The sequence below is a fragment of the Marmota monax genome, unplaced genomic scaffold, assembly GCF_021218885.2.
Source record: "Marmota monax isolate L192 unplaced genomic scaffold, Marmota_monax_Labrador192_F-V1.1 WCK01_AAM20220418_F8-fsc00087, whole genome shotgun sequence".
Lineage (NCBI taxonomy): Eukaryota > Metazoa > Chordata > Mammalia > Rodentia > Sciuridae > Marmota > Marmota monax.
The window spans coordinates 6,317,971-6,337,285 of record NW_026693476.1 but is presented as its reverse complement, the minus strand read 5'-3'; the positions used below and the strand labels follow the sequence as shown (position 1 = coordinate 6,337,285).

At 40.9% G+C, this 19,315-nt stretch overlaps 1 protein-coding gene and 1 long non-coding RNA gene across 2 annotated transcripts in view; one reads left to right on the top strand and one right to left on the bottom strand.

Moving 5' to 3' along the window:
- Lrig2 (leucine rich repeats and immunoglobulin like domains 2) overlaps positions 1-19,315 on the top strand; it is a 174,144-nt gene that overhangs the window by 29,571 nt on the left and 125,258 nt on the right. The window lies entirely within an intron of this gene.
- LOC124101949 (uncharacterized) lies at positions 125-3,877 on the bottom strand. Its single transcript, XR_006854752.2, has 2 exons — positions 3,486-3,877; positions 125-292 (listed from the first exon to the last, which is right to left on the bottom strand). It is a non-coding gene; the product is annotated as an uncharacterized LOC124101949 (long non-coding RNA).

Here is a 19,315-nt window from a genome sequence, read left to right as displayed (position 1 = left end):
TGCTCAGAAATTTTATTAATGTTACCTCTTCCTATTTAAATCTGGTGGAGATAATATCTTCTCTGATGTCCGTAAAGGTGAGAACCCAGATATTCAGCACATGTTTTTCAAAGAACCCAGCCACTCCAGAAAATCTATTTTATTTGCAGAACTCTTGCAAAATCTGACACTCCTCTTCACTTCACTGGAATGCCCTTGTCATTGCCAAATGTTGCTTTGCCTCGTGGAAATTCTTGGCCAGACCTATGGATTGACAGACCTTGCAGCTGTTGACCCTTGAAGTCCAAATCTCCTATAATTTCAAATCAAACAACATTTTTTAATGACTTAATGAGAGCAGGCACTGAGATAGTTGCCAACAAAGGTATGAAACATGACAGTTGCCCTTGAGTTGATATAGTTTATATAACAAACACATGAATATTTAAATAGCAAGTACAGGCTTCAGTGACAATTATGAATAGTAGAAGAGATAACAAAGACATAATTCAGGGGAAAAAATGTGTAAGAACTCAGTGGAGGGAGATATCAATGTTACTCCTACGTAGGAAGCCAAGAGCCTATTTTAGTTTTCCCCCTTTTTGTTCACGTTATTATTATTATTATTATTATTATTATTATTATTATTATTATTATTTTGCACTGGGGAATTGAACCCAGGGGCTCTTAGCTACTAAGCATATCCCCAGCCCAGTTTTATTTTTTATTTAGAGACAGAGTCTTGCAAAATTGTTGAGGGCCTTGCTCAGTTGCTGAGGCTGGGTTTGAACTTGTGATCCTCCTGCCTCAGCCCCCTGAGCCGCAGGGATTACAGGAGTGCACTACCACACTGGCTCATGTCACCATTTTTAAAGTGAATGTATGGAAAATATATGTCTCTACCCCTTACAAATCTTTCATGTACCTTGGACTACTTCTCCTGGGTTTTAGTTCTCATCTCTTGGCCCGAGGTTACTCAGTGGCACCACTGAGACTCCTACCTTGGGAAAGGTCCACCTCCTCTCTTTACAGCTAATTCTTAGAATTTATACTTTATAGACTATTTTTGGGCCACAGGTGAGGTGCCAAGGATTGAATCTAGGGGGAGCTTAACCACTGAGCCACATCCCTAGCCCTTTTTATTTTTTTATTTTTCAGACAGGAACTTGCTAAATTGCTGAAGGTAGCTTTGAACTTGAGATCCTCCTGCCTCAGCCTCCTGAGCTGATGCAATTACAGGCATGTGCCACCATGCCTGGCCCTCTATAGAATTTGTTTATAAGTTTTCTAGACCTGTGAACTATGTACTGGTACTATTCTTGTTATTACAACTTACTGCCTTTTCCTAGGAAGTTTGGAATATGTATGATTTCTATTCATCCTCAGCTTTCTGTTTGAAATATGATCCTCCCAGAAGAGTCTTTCTTCTGAGATGAAGAGACTTTGTCAAAACCTGAAGTAGCAGGGCATGGTGGTCCACACCTGTAATCAGTCTCAGTAACTCAGGAGTCTGAGGCAAGAGGATGGAAAGATTGCAGTCAGCCTCAGTAACTTAGTGAGGCCCTAAGCAACTTAGTGAGACCCTGTCTCAAAATAAAAAATAAAAAGGGCTGGGGGATGTTGCTCAGTGGTTGAGCATCCTGGGTTCAATCCCCAGTACCAAAACAAAACAAAAACCAGTGCAGTAGGCTGGGTGTGGTGATACATGCCTATAATCCCAGCGGCAGGAGGAATGTGAGTTCAAAGCCAGCCTCAGCAATTTAAGGAGGCCTAAGCAATTCAGTGAGACCCTGTCTCTAAATAAAAAATAAAAAGGGCTGGGGAAGGGCTGGGAGTATAGCTTAGTTGGTAGAGTGCTTGCCTCACACGCATAAGGTCCTGGGTTCAATCCCCAGCACCACAAAAAGAAAAGAAAAAAAAAAAAGGCTGGGGATGTGGTTCAGTGGTTCAGTGCCCCTGAGTTCAATCCCCAGTACAAAAAAAAAAAAAAAAAAAAACAACCACACACCCCAAAACCAAAACAAAAAACCAGTGCAGTGGCCACTTCTTCCTCTTTCTTCACCTCATATTCCCTGTAGTCTTCGTACCACTCTCCTTTGGCCACTTCATGTGTTTCCCTATGAGAATGAATGTCATCCCATTCCAAGTCTTCAATCAATGTGTTCTAAAAGGAGAGAAAGCCTAAGCGTATGAGTCAACTTTATTCCTGGTACTGAACCCTGTTTGTTCTTGTACTAGTTGCCCTGAGGAACAGGGAAGAGAAATGCAACTTCTGCTTTTTTTTTTTTTTTGCTTAAGGGAAGTGATTGGCAGCCAACCCATTTTACTAATTTAAAAGAAAGGGATTACACACTGAGCTCCTGATACAAGCACATAGGGCATTACTAAGTATTTACTTTGCGGTGTTTAATATGTTACAATAGCCTTTATTAACCTTGGTGTTGGCTTCATGCAAAAACAGAATCAGGCTACCCCAGGAGATCAAGAAGCATCTGCCTGATGGCCTGCTAAATGAAAATGCTCTCCTTCAACTTAACTAGATGCAGTAACTACAACAGTAACCTGTCCTTTCTCTATCCTCATTTTATGTTACAGTGATTTGGGTGTACACTTATGTTTCTTTTAGGATGTAGCTTCCCAGGGGCTAGATGTACAGCACTCACCTAACATGCACATGAGACCCTGGGTTTGATCCACAGAAGGACAAAAGGGGTGTGTGTGTTTATTTGTTTATTTATGAGGGAGAGAATCCTTTTTCTTTGTGGTACATGGGATCTGTTGTAGGGGCTCACATATGCTAAGCAAGTACTCTACCACTAGCCTTTTTTTATAATTTTATCTTGAGACAAAGTCTCACTAAATTGCCCAGGCTGGTCTTAAATTTGCAATCCTCCTGCCATCCTCCCAAATAGCTAGAATTGCTGGCTTGAGCCACCACACCCAACTCTGTTTTCTTTTTTTTAATTTCGATTTACTTTTTTTTTTTTTTTTTTAATTTTTGAATACTGGGAATTGAACCTGGGGAGCTCTACCACTGAGCTGCATCCCCAGCCCTCTTTATTTGGAGACAGGATCTTGCTAAGTTGCTCAGGGCCTTGCTAATTTGCTGAGGTTGGCCTTTAACTTGCTGTCATCCTGCTTTAGCCTCCCAAGTTGCTAGGATTACAGGCATGCACAGCCATAACTGGCTTATTTTTTATTTTGAGACAGGGTCTCCCTTAATTGCTGAGCCTGGCCTCAAACTTATGATCCTTCTGCCCCATCCTCCAGAGTCTCTGGAATTACAAATGTGTGCCACCACACCCATCTTCTATTTTCTTATTACTCTTCACGTCACCAAGTAGTACATTGTGCCATACCAATGTTCAACAAATATTTTTTAATCAGCTATTCATTGAATCAACCAAGTCTTGCTAAAGTGATAGCCTGTCATTTTTGCCTGTTTTTGTTGAAGAACACTAGGTATGCTAGCTAAGTGTTAGGAAAAACAAAACAATAGCAGTTACCTGTGGTAGTCACGAAGGGCCAGTCCTCTGAAAGCCAGTGACAACCAAAGAAAGGTCAAGGAATCTTGGGTGCATAGTCATCCAACTAGCTCAAACCAACCCAGGGAATGCCTCTGAGGTACTACATGGTGAATGGAGCCATGGAGAACACCCATATTCAACGCCGGTTATATCTGACTTTCAGCACTTAGCAGACACCCTCTGAGAGACCTTGCACTGTGTCTCATCCTGTTTTCACACAGTGAGTGAGAAGAGGTGACCCTCTCTGGCCCTAGCTGGTAACCCAGGGAGACTCCCTGACATGAGGACTGCTGAGAGACTGAGCAGATGCAATAGGAATGCCTGTGCTCTTCCCTGACTGCCTATTTTGGCCATCTCCCTGCTTTTAGATTCCACAGCAGAGGGGTGAGAGACTTATGCCAAGCCAAAGATATGGGAGAAAGATCTGGAATCTACCTCAGTAGGTAGGGCTGATTAAGACAAGATGGGGGCTGGGGTTGTGGCTCAGTGGAAGAGCACTTATCTAGCAGGTGTGAGGCTCTGCGTTCCATCCCCAGCACCATATGTAAATACATACATAAAGAAAGAATGATCCGTCAACAACTAATAAAAATATTTTCTTAAAAAAAAAAAGACAAGATGGGAGTGCACAGTGGGGAAAGTTCAGACCTCTTACAAGAATCTGGAGTCAAAAAGGAGCCAAGGCTTCCTACTCAGTTAACCTCTGAACACCAGCGGAAAATTGATTTTAAAGTGTACTTATTAGACCTAGGTGGGGTATGATAATAAATCCTGGTATCTTGAGTGACCTGGTTGGCCTTCAGTGAAGAGAATCAGCAGTTTTAGTTTGACTGCCCTGATCAGCCCTATTCCTCTCTCCTAGCATCATCAAGAGATCTCTCCAGAGGGAGGCTGTGGCTAATCAGATATATCCAGTGTTCTCTGTCTGCACACCAGGAGCTTTGAGTCTACTTGTGATTCTCTCCATCCTGCAAAAAGGAGCTGAAAAGTGGGCCTTGAGAGGCAGGGGCTTCCATTCTCATTGTGCTGTCCCAGTGTGGTGGCCCAATAGTGCTGGAAAAATTCTGCACCCCCAGCATTGCCTGTACCCTGGAAGTACTGAGAAGAGAAGGGGAGAGGAGTTATTCTGTGCCATTCTTCCCTGTGATCTGCTGTGAAAGGTGTTGTGTGGCATATGCAGGCAGTGGAGCAGCCTGACTTTGACTTTAAGCTCTGTAGTGACCCTGGGTCCATGGTTTCTAGGAGCAACTGTCCTCCTCTAAGTCTTGGCTGCTCTAACTGGTAGGACTCCTAAGCTTCTCTTTCACTAGTTGTTATCAGCCGGAGAACCCAGGCCTTCTGGAAGCTCTGCATGGGAGTAAGAACTGCTGCTGCTGCTGTAACTGCCTGGATTTATGGCAAAGAGCCAAGAAACAAAATTGCTTCACGCTGTGTGGACTGACTCCCCCAGAGCTGGCACAGCTAGGGAGTCTACAGAGCCATCTAAATCTCTGTCCAAGCAGTCTGTCTCTTCAGTAGCTACAGAAACAGTGTTTGTTATCCTTTAGTTTTCAGTAGACGGGTGAAAATCTGATGGCGACAGTCTCTATTTCTGAAGCTGGAGAGCCAAATAGGCAAAACCTTCAGAAACGAGAAAGCAGCTTCTACCAGAGGGGTGCTGTCTCCAGTTGTTGCTGTTAGTACTTTAGGGCCTCAGTGAGAAGACCCCCCACCAAGAGCTTGGAACTAAAGTTGCCCTTTCAGATTTGAATCTTAAAATCAATGCACAATGGATCAAAGTATAGTTATTCAAAGTTTTAGTAAAGAGGATGAATAGCTACATGGCCAGTAAGATTATGCTGTAACTTGAAAAAAACAATAATATAAATTCAAGAAAGAACATAATTAGTCAGGAGCAGGGCTGCTGAGCCCTGAAAGCTCAGGAAGAAACAGGGTCTTAGAGCAACTGCGGGTGCTGTTTATCCAAGGATTCTTAGATGAAAGGTTGCACTGAACTCTCATTTTGGAGGAAAGTAAATTGCTGATTCAGAGTTGGATGGGTCTGATTCTATCATGACCTATAAATATTCATAACATAAAACAGACTTCCTACAAATAAACAAATGCCCTTGTTTTTGATTTTGTGCTCTGCAAGCAACCTACTCTGACCATCTGACTTTCCAAGTGCTGGTCATAGGACATGAGTGTTATGGCACTTGGCCCCTATATTTCTTTCTATTTCTACTCATAATTTTATGAATAAAATGGTAGTTTAATTTTGAATATCAGCCTCTGGGAACTTGAGTCTGCTTTGAGAGATAAATCTACAATCTATATATTAGGAATCCATAATCTATGTATCAGCAGATTGGATCGTTTGTATGTGTACAGGACTGGGTATTGAGCTCAGGGGCACCCCACCACTGAGCTATATCCCCAGTCCTTTTAATTTTTTTTTAACAGGATTTTGCTAAATTGCTGAGACTGGCCTTAAACTTATGATTCTCCTGCCTCAGCCTCCCAAATTAGCTGGGATTGTAAGTGTGTGCCACTGCACCCGACAGCAGATTGGATTTCTAAACCTATATGGCTGATGATCAGAAATTCACCCTAGTCAGTCACCACCACAACCACAGCCAGACTATGCCATAGAAGACCTTGTGGAGCCCCTAAAATTTCTTGATAGACTTGTGGTCAGTATGCCTCTTAGTCTGACTTCTAAAGTGTTCAGGCACAGTTAGTGTTCTGTCTATTTCAAGAGACTAGCAGGATAAAATTGTGTTTGCAACTCTGGTCTGGCGTCAGATAGACTGTCTTCCATTCTTTAAACAAGTTAACTAATCTTTCTGTGCCTCAATCTTCTCATCTATGAATTGGTGATAACAAAAGTATCTACTTTATAGAACTGTTAGGGAAAAGTGGTACTGTAGTATCTAAATGAATAGATGCTCAATAATACTAGCTTTGCCTTTTTAAAAAATATATTTTTATAGTTGTAGATGGACACGATACCTTTATTTTGTTTATTTATATGTGGTGCTTAGGATTGAACTCAGTGCCTCACACGTGCTAGGCAAGCTCTCTACCACTGAGCTACATCCCCAGTACCCCCCCCCCCACCTTTTTAAAATAGCTCTCACAAGATGCCAGGCACTGTGCTAAGCACTGATAAACTTGCCTAAAGTTAAAACACTTGGCAGGTTGTAGAACCAGAACTGGGAGTTCAACCAGGCCAAAGCTTATATGTTTGACTAGTGAGTTAAACTGTCTCTGACTGCTCAATAAACACACCAAAGTGCCGCAGTCTGGCTGGGCACAATCAGGAGCCACTTGTCAAAAGAAACTAACTTTATTTTTAGAACCACACACGCCAAACAAAACAGCCTCTCAGGAAAAACCCTCAGAGCCTCAACTGCCACCACCGGCTTTCCACAAGCCTCTCTCTCCCACACAAGCTTCTCCCCACCTCCCACAATCCTCCTGCTCTTGAGGCCGATTGGCTGGGTCACGTGGGCGGAGCCAAAAAAGTCCCCCAATGAGCAGCTCCGTGGTCTGAAAGGGCAGGGAAACAGCCCAATGAGCATCACCGCAGAGGAGCCAATCAGCTAGATGTTGCTGGGGCCGCTGTGAGCCAATCATCAGCCGGCAGCTGGAAGTTTGCTGGGGCCCCTTTGGCTGTGGCTCTCAACATCTCCCCCTCTCTGTTTAAACAACAAGCATGTGGCTTAGGGACCGTGCCTGCCTTAGGTTGTCCAATAGTACATATGGTCCTTAGGTTGGTACCATTACAATTGGATCTTACCCGTCACTGACTACCGGTCCAGTATACAGCCACACCTGTGGAGAGGTCTTTGTACCAGCGGGGGGGTGAGGTTCTTTGCCTCACCTCTGTTGGCCCCCAAATTTTAGCTGGATGATCATGGCAAGCAGAAGGGAGGAAGATACACCAAGCCAATTGACGGCTCCTTTTGGAAAAATTGTACCACCAATGACATCATCAGCAAAAATACCCCAACACTACCACAAGTCGCTGCACCAACAGATAGTTCACAATGCATACAGGTGAGCTCACAATGTGTCCAGGCAAGTTCTGCAAGCAGTTCAGTGATGGCTATTGTAGAAGCTGTAGATTGGTTTTATCTTTGACTTCACCAGCACTGGGATGAAGATAGGAATTCTGGCAATAATGGCTAAAGAAAAAATTATGTAACATTACGGAAGGCACTAAAAGAAAACAATTTTCTTAACAATTTACATTGTCTTCACTGGCACTGGGATGAAGATAGGAATTCTGGCAATAATGGCTAAAGAAAAAATTATGTAACATTACAGAAGGCACTAAAAGAAAACAATTTTCTTAACAATTTACATTATCTTTAAGAGAATTATTAAATATAATGGAAAGGAAAGGTGAAAGTAAACAAACAGATCTGTTAACCTTCTTTTTTGTTTACATATTAAAACAATCCTCAACAGTTGTTTACCCAATTTAAATTAAACCATATAAATCACGTGAAAAAAAATATTTGGATCCATTTTATCATGAGCGCTCATCATATATGATATATGGACATACATACATTCAAACATATAACACAAAACACAAGTGTGCACACATAATATAATACATACAACACATAACATTATAGTAAAGGCCTTATAACTTTTTACAGGTGAAATCTCCATTGCAATGTTTAAAAACTCTATAGTCATAAAATAGAACTGATCAGCAAAACATTAACCTAAGTCTGTATGAGCTCAAAAAACAAAATAGAACTTCATGATATGGCAAAGGGCAATAATAAAATAGATATTGAAAAAAGCATCCTGGTTCTGTTGCAGATGTAAGAATAGCCAAACTGGAGTTTTGGATATCAGTTGTTATGGATTTGAGCCAAATCATCTTCTTTTTGGTCTGTAGAAATTGCTTTAGTTAATCTTTCTGGAATCCAAATCAGCTGCTGTTCTCCCTGTGGAAACACATAAACAGACCCCCGACTCCAGACAATCACTGGGTCAGGACCTTGGTTAATCTCTCTGGAATCAAAATCGGCTGCTGTTCTCCCTGTGGAAACACACAAACAGACCCCCGACTCCAGACAATTACTGGGTTAGGACCTTTCCATTCTCCTGTTAGAATATCCTTCCAAAGTACCTTGGGCTTATGTACATTTTTTGGACACATATGCCTTTCCGCAGCACTGTCCTGATGAATCCAAATTTAAAAAGTTTAGAGTAAAAAGGGTTATTTTAAGTTTATCTTTGGGGAATATATACCCCTTCCCAATTCCTTCTTTTTGCTTTAATAAGTACATTTTAATAGTTTGATGAGCTCTTTCAACTATGCCTTGTCCCTGTGGATTGTATGGGATTCCTGTTATATGAGTAATGCCAAATGTTGAGCAAAATTGTTTAAAAGAGGTAGAAGTATAACCAGGGGCATTATCTGTTTTTAACTGTTTTGGAACACCCACAGTGGCAAAATTTTGTAAGCAATGAGCTATAACATCTTTAGTTTTTTCTCCGGCATGAAGGGAGCCCATCAAAAATCCAGAAGAAGTATCAACTGTAACATGCAAATATTTTAATTTTCCAAATTCTGGCAAGTGTGTGACGTCCATCTGCCAAATATGGTTAGGTATCAATCCTCTAGGATTGACTCCAAGATTAACTTGTGGTAAAAAGGTCACACAATTTTGACATTGTTTTATTATTTGTCTAGCTTGTTCCTTAGTTATTTTAAAGTGCTTTTGTAAAGTATTAGCATTGACATGGAACTTTTTATGAAAATTTATAGCTTCTTCTAGTGTAGAGAAAATATGTATGTCATGTGTAGTTTTATCTGCTAAATCATTGCCCAAACTAAGGGCTCCAGGCAATCCTGTATGTGCCCTGATATGTCCTATAAAGAATGGAACTTTTCTGTCCCAGATTAGACTTTGTATAGTGGAAAGCAAAGAGAAAACAGTAGAAGAAGGGGAAATCCTACCAGCATCTTCAAGAGATACTATAGCATTAACTACATACTGACTATCAGAAAATAAATTAAATACAGAATCTTTAAACATCACAAAAGCTTGTAAAAATGCATTAAGCTCTACCTTTTGAGCTGATTGTTTGGGTACTAAAAATGTAAAAGTTTGATCAGGGGTAACTACTGCTGCTGTACCATTATTTGACCCATCAGTGAATATATTTGGAGCATTCATGATAGGTGTTTTTCTTGTCATTTTTGGAAAAATTACAGGATGCAATGACCAAAAAGACAATAAAGGATTAGATGGTAAGTGGTTATCAAATGAAACATTAGATTTGCACATGATTATTGCCCAAGTATTTAACTCATTAGCTAACTCATCAATTTGATCCATGGTATATGGAGTAATAATTTTATTGGGAGAAATTCCAAACACTCCCTTTGCTGCTTTTATTCCTTTGAGTATTAATTGTCCTACAGCCTCAGGATACCTAGTAAGAATAGTGTTAGGAGAATAAGATAAATGTATCCATAATAATGGACCTTCTTGCCAAAATACTCCTGTAGGAATATTTTTTATTGGTATTACAATAAATAATAAAGGCAAACTTATATCAATTCTATCCAAATGCATATTTTCCATATATATTTCAATGATTTTTAATGCCTTTCTTGCTTCAGGCGTTAACATTCGGGGTGAATTTGGATCTGATGGACCTTTTAGGATATCAAATAAAGGTCCCAACTCTCCTGTTGGTATACCTAAATAAGGCCTTATCCAATTTATGTCTCCTAATAACTTTTGAAAGTCATTAAGTGATTTGAGTTGATCTACTCGTATTTGAATTTTTGGTGGACGGACCATGGTTGAGGATAATAGAACTCCTAAATAATTAATTGGAAAATTTAATTGTACTTTATCTATTGCTATCTCTAGATTATAATTTTTTAATAAGTTTGTAAGTGTGGCATAACATTCTAGCAATGTGTTTTTATCTTTGTGTGCTAATAATACATCATCCATATAGTGAAATATTTGTAGTTCAGGATTTTGATTTCTAAGTGGCTCGATTACTTTGTTAACATAAATTTGACACATAGTTGGGCTGTTAGCCATCTCTTGAGGGAGTACTTTCCATTCATATCTCTGATCAGGACCTTCATGATTCAGTGCAGGGATAGTAAATGCAAAACGTGGACTATCCTCAGGATGAATTGGAATTGAAAAAAAACAATCTTTAATATCTATAACTAAAACATACCAGGTTTTTGGCAAAGCAGACATCTGAGGAATCCCTGATTGAGCAGGTCCCATAATAACCATCTCATTATTAATGGTTCTTAAATCTTGCAATAATCTCCATTTACCAGATTTCTTTTTGATGACAAAAATGGGAGTATTATGGGGAGATACAGAAGGTTGTATATGTCCTTCTGCTAATTGTTGTTTGACCAGGTCATGGGCTGCTTGTATCTTTTCTTTAGTCAGGGGCCACTGAGGAACCCATACTGGTCTTTCTGATTTCCAAGTAATTTTTATTGTCTCAGTGGCCCTTTCTGAAAATCCAACCCATGTCTGTCTGTTCCTTGATCTATTTGTATTGGTGCTGCTATACCTTGTTCTTGTTTTTCTAATCTTTTTCCTTTCCTAAAACCTTGTCTAGTCATAATAGTGGGTGCATTTTGGTTGATGTTATTTGTTAACGTCAAACCTAATTGATCTAGGACATCTTGTCCCCATAAATTTACGGGAAGATGATCCAATACATATGGCTGTATAGTTCCTTCACATCCTTCAGGATCCTTCCAATCTAATACCATTGCACTTCTATGGGGATTAGTTGCTACTCCTAGGCCTCGAAGCTTTTGAGTGGCTTGTTGTAATGGCCAATGTTTTGGCCATTCTTGATGAGAGATGATGCTAAGGTCTGCACCTGTATCCAGTAGCCCATTAAATTCATGTCCTTGAATATTTAGTTTTAGCATGGGGCGAGAATCTAAATTTAAAGAAAGCATAGCCCAATCTACACCTGTGGAGCCTAATCCCTTGGAACCTCTTTCTACAGTACGACTGGAAAATTTATCATGTAGGCTGGGTATTATTAGTAACTGTGCTATTCTATCTCCTGGTGAAATTACTGATATACCCTTTGGAGAACTGGCTATAATTTTTATTTCACCTTCATGATCGGGATCAATTACCCCAGGACTTATCATAAGTCCTTTTAGAGTAGAAGAGCTGCATTCCCAATAATAAGCCTACTTTTCCTTTGGGAAGAGGTCCTTTCACCCCTGTGGGAATGATTTGAACTCCCATCTCTGGAGTTAGTACTGCTCTGGCAGAGGCGCAGATGTCCAACTCTGCGCTCCCTCTGGTTTGTCTGATGAGGGATCTGATGGACAATGTGTCCTGGGCACTACCCTGATGGGGTTGCTGGGTTCCTCCAGTGCTCCGTATATTTGTGGTTTTGGGCCCCGGAGCATTGGGCCCCCCTGTCCATTTTTTGGCAATGGAGCCCGATGCCTTTCTCCATGATATCGTGGATAAACACCTGGTCCTTGTTCGTTTTTTGATAATGGAGTACCCTCTATGGTGGTTTGAGAATGGCATTCATTAGCCCAATGTCTCCCTCTACGGCATCGTGGGCAAATACCTGGTATTCTACTCCTTTGATACCTAGTTTTGTTAAACCCCCCTCCAATGGGGCAATTCCTTTTAAAATGTCCTGTTTGTTCACAATTGTAGCATGTTCTTGGCCTGGCATCTAAAGCCTGTTTTACTGCAGCTGCCACAATTTGCCCTTGTTCATTAATGTCTCTGGCATCTAAAGCCTGTTTTACTGCAGCTGCCACGACTTGTTCTTGTTCATTAATGTCTCTACATAATTTAATATATGTGTTTAAATCTTCATGTTTCCATGGTCTAATGATATCTCTGCACCAACGATTCGCTTGCTCATAAGCCAGGTGTTTTAGTAATGGCATTGCTTGTTCTGTATTCCCAAAAACTCTGGTAGCTGTTTGAATAAGCCTATCTACAAATTCAGCATAGGGTTCATTAGCTCCTTGTATTACCTTAGATAATTGACCTTGTAAACCTCCATGTCCTTGTAAAGTCTTCCATGCCTTAATTGCATCTACAGCAATTTGTGCATATACACCAGGATCATATGCAATTTGTTGCTGCTGATCCTCATAAGGTCCCTTTCCTAACAACATATCTAGATTTCTCTGAGGATAACCAGCTGCTGCATTTCGCCTAGCCGTCTCCTTGCAAAATTCCTCATTGGCAACCTTCCATAACAGGTATTGTCCTCCATTTAGCACACCTTTACACATATTAGCCCAATCTGCTGGCGTCATGTTCAAGTTGTTAATGGATTCAACCATGCTTACAGTGAAGGGTGCTTGAGGACCATTGGTTGTTACAGCCTCTTTTAGCTGCTTCACTGTTTTGAAATTTAAAACTTGGTAAAATCGCTGCCCTCCTGCCTCAAATACAGGGCATGTTAATATTTGAGATCTTGTCTCAGGATCCCAACTATCAACTGCAGGGGTTGGGGACCTCCCAGCATATGGAGGTGGCCTTGTTAGTTGGACTAAGCAAACAAGATATGAACGTCCACAATGGCAATGTGCCAACTGGCAGAGTCCCTGGGCTTTTCTTTTCTATTCTTTTTAAATCTTCACCATGATGGTTCCATTGTGATATATTTAACAACTCCTCCTTAAAAAGCCATGGGCTACATTTTTGTATTGTATCAACGTATGCCCTGACTGTTCTTGATTTTACTGAGATGCCTCCTTCCTCTAACAATTTACTTAACACTCTTTCAGTTTGTTTTTTACTAATTTCTGATCCCGTATTTCTACTATAATACAACCCAACAAGATGACGCCAAACAAAACCGAGACAGAATGAAATAAAAAGGGAACAACAAAAAGTCATTATAGCCTTTCTATCCTCCTGACATGTGCATCCATCCTTTCTCCCTATCTGTTCCTCAGACGTAAATAGTTTTTCCTCAGATGTGAGCGGTTTTTCTTCTGTCTCACTCATCTCCAGGGACAGGCAACTTAAAACAAAAGTGAAGCAAAATAAAAGAGGAATCTTAAAATGGCTACCCATCCTCTCGCCCTGCCCTCAGGGGCGAGCAGTTTCACTTACCCTCAGTCGCTCCCCATGCGAACCACCAAATGCCGCAGTCTGGCTGGGCACAATCAGGAGCCACTTGTCAAAAGAAACTAACTTTATTTTTAGAACCACACACGCCAAACAAAACAGCCTCTCAGGAAAAACCCTCAGAGCCTCAACTGCCACCACCGGCTTTCCACAAGCCTCTCTCTCCCACACAAGCTTCTCCCCACCTCCCACAATCCTCCTGCTCTTGAAGCCGATTGGCTGGGTCACGTGGGCGGAGCCAAAAAAGTCCCCCAATGAGCAGCTCCGTGGTCTGAAAGGGCAGGGAAACAGCCCAATGAGCATCACCGCAGAGGAGCCAATCAGCTAGATGTTGCTGGGGCCGCTGTGAGCCAATCATCAGCCGGCAGCTGGAAGTTTGCTGGCAGCTGGAAGTTTGCTGGGGCCCCTTTGGCTGTGGCTCTCAACACCAAAGAGTGTATTGTCACCTTTAAAGGAATAAATTTGGAAGTCTATATATTTATTCCTAAGCCAATTTAGAATTGCTCATTTTACTTACCTAAGAAATCTGATATATATTTTTAATATCCTTAATAAGGATATTAAATTCTTTAAGATTTTATTTTCCAGTGTTTGGGGAGGTAGTTTAGTGGCAGACTGCTTATCTGACATGCCTGAGGCTCTGGGTTCAATTATCAGCAACATGCAGACACAAACACACAAAATAAATAAATAAATTAATTAATTAAAAAAGAAAGATGTGACCTTTCAGGGCTGAGGGTGTAGTTCAGTGGTAGAGTATTTACTTAGCATGTGTGAAGTTCTGGGTTCAATTCCCAGTACCACACACTTACCCCTCAAAGATTTGAGCTTTGAGATCTTTGGGTGTGGTGACACATGAGTATAATCCCAAGGGACTTGGGAGGCTGAGGCAGGAGGATCACAAATTCAAGGCCAGCCTCAGCAATTTAGCAAGGTTTTAAGAAACTCAACAAGACCATGTCTCAAAGAAAAATATAAAAATGGCTGGGGATGTAGCTCAGTGGTAAAGTGCCCCTGGGTTCAATCCCAGTACCACAAAAACAAAACAAAATTTTGAAGTCTGATGGTGAGTTTGAGCTTGCTTCTGTCAATTACTACATGGGTAGCCTTTGGCAAGTTAGTCTATACCTTATTCTTTTCAACCCTAGAATAAGAATGGGAGTAATATTTGTACCTACTACATAGGACAGTGCCTAGTAGACCATAATAAGCACTCATAAGTAGTGAGTATTAGCTATTTTATCATTGTCAATAATATTCAGGATTATTGACTGGGCCAAATAGCTCCAGCTTGTTCTGCTGTCCTCTAGGTCATCTGAATAGTCTGCTGTTCATATAATTTCGTGTGCATACTTGTATCAGTAACTCTGGTTTATGTACTTGATCCCTTTAGTTTACACACAATTAAATGACCAGGTGAGGGAACTTAAGCCCCCCAGGGACCAAGGTGCAAGTGCTTTTCTATCCATTCTTTATAACTTTACCCTGTACCTAGGCCTCAGACTGTATTCCAAATACTTGGGAGTTCTGGAAACAGTATCCAAATATGAATACACAAAAATCAATTAATTTGACAGTTTCACCCAAAGTTTGATATCAAAATGTTCTTTTCCAACATAATTTTACAAAGACTTTTCTCTTTATTCTGCCATTCATTTTGTCCAAAAACTGTTTATTCTTCTCTTATCATTCCTCAAATACTAAAGGACTACGTGGACAAAATGTGCACCCTGAACTTTGTTTTCTCTGGGAAGGCCTGGAAAGAAACATTCTGAAGCAAAGAACTAGACTTTTTTATTTTTTTGGTGTTGGGGATTGAACCCAGGGCACTTTACCACTGAGCTACATCCCCAATCCCCAGCCCTTTTTATTTTTCATTTGGAGACAGGCTTTCACTAAATTGCTTAGGGACTTGTTAATTTGCTGACGCTGGCCTTGAACTTGCAATTGCCCTGCCTCAAACTCCTGAATGGCTGGGATTATAGGTGGGCACCACCATACCCCTTAAGAACCAGAAATTTTAAGACAGAAATTGGGGTTTGGGGATGTAGCTCACTGGTAGACTGGTAGAGTTCTTGCCCTAGGTTCAATTCACAGCATTACAAGGGAAGAACTGTAGTCACATTCACCTTGTAACTTTACCCTGTATCCTATACTGAAAAAAGCAGAAGATAAGCCTACATGGGTGATGCACAAGGAGTAGGTGCCATGTGAACAGAGGCACACTTATCATGGTTGTACTGACTTTCCAGACCTTCTCCTTCCCAGTCCCACCTGCAGAACCACACTGCCAACCCAAATATGTGGGTCACTACCCAAACAACTGCAGTCTTCACTTCAGGATTGGGTAAAGATTACCCACTAAAGTCATTCTCTTTACAACCCTATGATATTCCCTGGGAAAGAGGAAATACTTGAATACTTGAGAAGAGTAGATAAAGTCAAGCATACTGGCATCATTCACATGTCTATTTGAAAGTTATAAAAAAAATTTTAATCTCTTCAGTCCAAACTTAACCTATTTGAAACTGACCACTGAGATTTGGCCTCCTGTTTAAAGGTTTGGATGTAAGTAAACAATCTAGAAAAAAAAAATTTAAAACCTTGTTTTTGATCAGACTGTTCAAAGAAGGTCTTAAGTGGGTGAAAGTTCACTAGGCTGAAACAATAGAAATATCGAGGTAGAATAAGGCTTTCACTCTTAAAACAAGTTCTTAATTTGTCTTTGTTAGCTTCCTTCACGTAACAACTGGGATACACAATTTGGCTTCCCTCTCAGAATATTTTTCAAGCTCATCTTGTGTATGCTACCATGTTATTGGGGATCAAACCCGGGGCCTTGCACATTCTAGACAAACACTCTACCACTGAACTACATCCCCAGTCCTTCCACTATTTTTTATTTTGAGATAAAATATTATATTTTATTTATTTAAAACATAAATAAAGGGCTGGGGGTATAGAGTGGTAGAGCACTGGCCTACCATGTTCCAGGTCCTGAGACAGAGAGTTTCTCTAAACTGCCCAGGCTGGCCTCAAACTTGCCTCAAACTGAGATTCTCCTGCCTCAGCCTCCCGCATAGCTGGGATCATAGGCGTGTGCCACCATGCTTAGCCTCCTCAAGATTTCTATCAAAAACAAAAACAACAGAAGAAAAAAATATATATTACTATCAAAACCACCCAGAGGGGCTGGGGATATGGCTCAGTGGTAGAGCTCTTAACTAACATGTGCAAGGCCCTGGATTCAATCCCCAGGACCAGAGCTAAAAAAGACAATCTGACTCATACCCTGATTCAAACTTTACTTTTCAATCTTAACTCTGATAGAAAAATGAAATTAATCCTTCCGTAAATGAGCCTGTAAGTATGGAGAGGCCAATATTAAACACAATATCAAGAGTGGTAATTATATGCCTATGAGTTTGCATTATGAGAATTAGCCAGGGCAATCATTTGTCCTAACTTATCTGGGAAGGTCCAGATTTCACATATTTCATCTCACAAGTTCTGTACTCTGCAGTTCATCATGAAATTTAGGAAATTTTCAGTTTGGAAAATAGGATTATTTACTTATTTATTTATTTCTGCTTTACTTGCAATTGAACCCAGAGATGTTCTACCCTTGAACCACGTCCCCAGCCCTTTTCATTTTATTTTGAGACGGGGTCCTGCTAAATTGCCCTGGCCTCAAACTCATGATACTCCTGCCTTAGTCTCTCATGTCATTTGGGATTACAGGTGTGAACCACTGCACATATCAGAAAATGGGATTATTTTAGCTATGGCCTTATAAACTCTATTAACAGTAATGATGTGCAAAGCTATTTTAGACTGAGGGAAGACTTTTAAAGAACAAAGAGTCACCAGGCTTGGTGGCTCACACCTGTAATCCCAGCTACTCATGAGGCCAAGGCAGGAGAATCATCAATTCAAAGCCAGCCTGGGCAATTTAGCAAGTCCTATCTCAAAATAAAACATAAATAAAGGGCTGGGGGTATAGAGTGGTAGAGCACTGGCCTACAATGTTCCAGGCCCTGGGTTCAGTCCCTAGTATAGGAAAAAAGAAAGAAAGGAAGGAAGGAAGGAAAGAAAAGAAAAAAGGACAAATAGTCAACTCTCACCTCCTTATGACATTTTACCAACATATTATCGAGAGCATATTCCTTATATGATTTTAACCGCACACCAAAAGAATAGGGCTTAACAGGGTTGCTGCTGGAATTTGCCTGACCCTGTCCTTATTCTGTGTAGGAAGAAGAAAATAGAGGGGGATATTGGTTTCCCTTCTCAATTATCCTTCTACTAGTTGGAAATTGTATTTTCTTCCTAGGTGCCGATCACATGCTCTTCATCAGCTCCATAAAGGGTCCCCATTCAGTTAATTGCAAGCCACTATTCCAAACACCTGGGCTCTGCCCTCCCATAGGATATTGTTCCCTGTGATGGCTGTAGCAGAAGAGTGAATGTGAAGGAGGGCACATTTTTTAGTTTTTTGTTGTTGTTTGATTTGTAGTTGTGGCTTAACCACTGAGCCACATCCCCAGTCCTTTTTTATATTTTATTTAGAGACAGGGTCTCAGTAAGTTGCTTAAGGCCTCACTAAATTGCTAAGGCTGGCATTGAACTCACAATCCTCCTGCTTTCGGCCTCCCAAACCACAAGGATGACAGCATGCACCACTGCACCTGGCTATATTTTTCACTTTCATCCGCTTATTCTCCATATCTTCCCCAGAAAAGGTAGTGTAGGCTTGGTGAACAATTGTAGTAACTTAACAAACTCACGATATCGGGAGGGGAGGAAATTAAACTGAACACAAAATCTGCTACAGTTGCATAACTTATAGTACATTTGCTAGGTAGACAGGAGCTGTATTTAAGCTGACTTCCTACAAGTCCTATCAAGACTTCCACTTAATTTCATTAATTAGAAACTAAAACTCGTGGCCGCATAGACTCACTGCTTCCAGACTGAAGTCCATATTCCATGCTTGAACTTCTCATGTTACCATGGTTTCAGCCTAGTGAACTTTCACCCACAAAAGACTCTATAAAGGCTGGGAGTGGTGGCACACACCTATAATCCCAGTGGCTAGGGAGCCTGAGGCAGGAGAATCGTGAGTTCAAGGCCAGCCTCAGCAACTTAGTGAGGCCCTAAGCAACTCGATGAGACCCTAAGCAACTCAATGAGACCTCCATCTCTAAATAAAGTACAAAAAAGAGCTAGAGATCTGGCTCAGTGGTTAAGTACACCTGGGATCAATTCCCAATAAACAAACAACAAAAAAAGAAGGCCAGCAAAATGGGTCTCCTGCCACCCCACCACTATAAGAGTAGAACAGAATAAAATTAGCGATACTCATTGATCAAGTTTATCTTTTATTGTACATCCAAGTTTTAGTGTATTAATGGTAGCCCTGTTAATGACCCTTCTGTTCATCCCAGGAAAGCTGACAAGTCATTACATCCTTCCCCTTAGGTTACCTGTGGACAACCCAATTCAATCTTTCTAATCTGCCCTCAGGTCTAACAGCCCCTGCCATTTTCTAACCTCTGCTGTGTGATTACCCACCTACCTCCAGAAAGCGCCAGTCATTGCCCTCAGAGTTTGTCCTTTCCTAGGGACTCTATCTTCCTTTGTCTAGTGGCTCATTCTTCACCTCTGAGT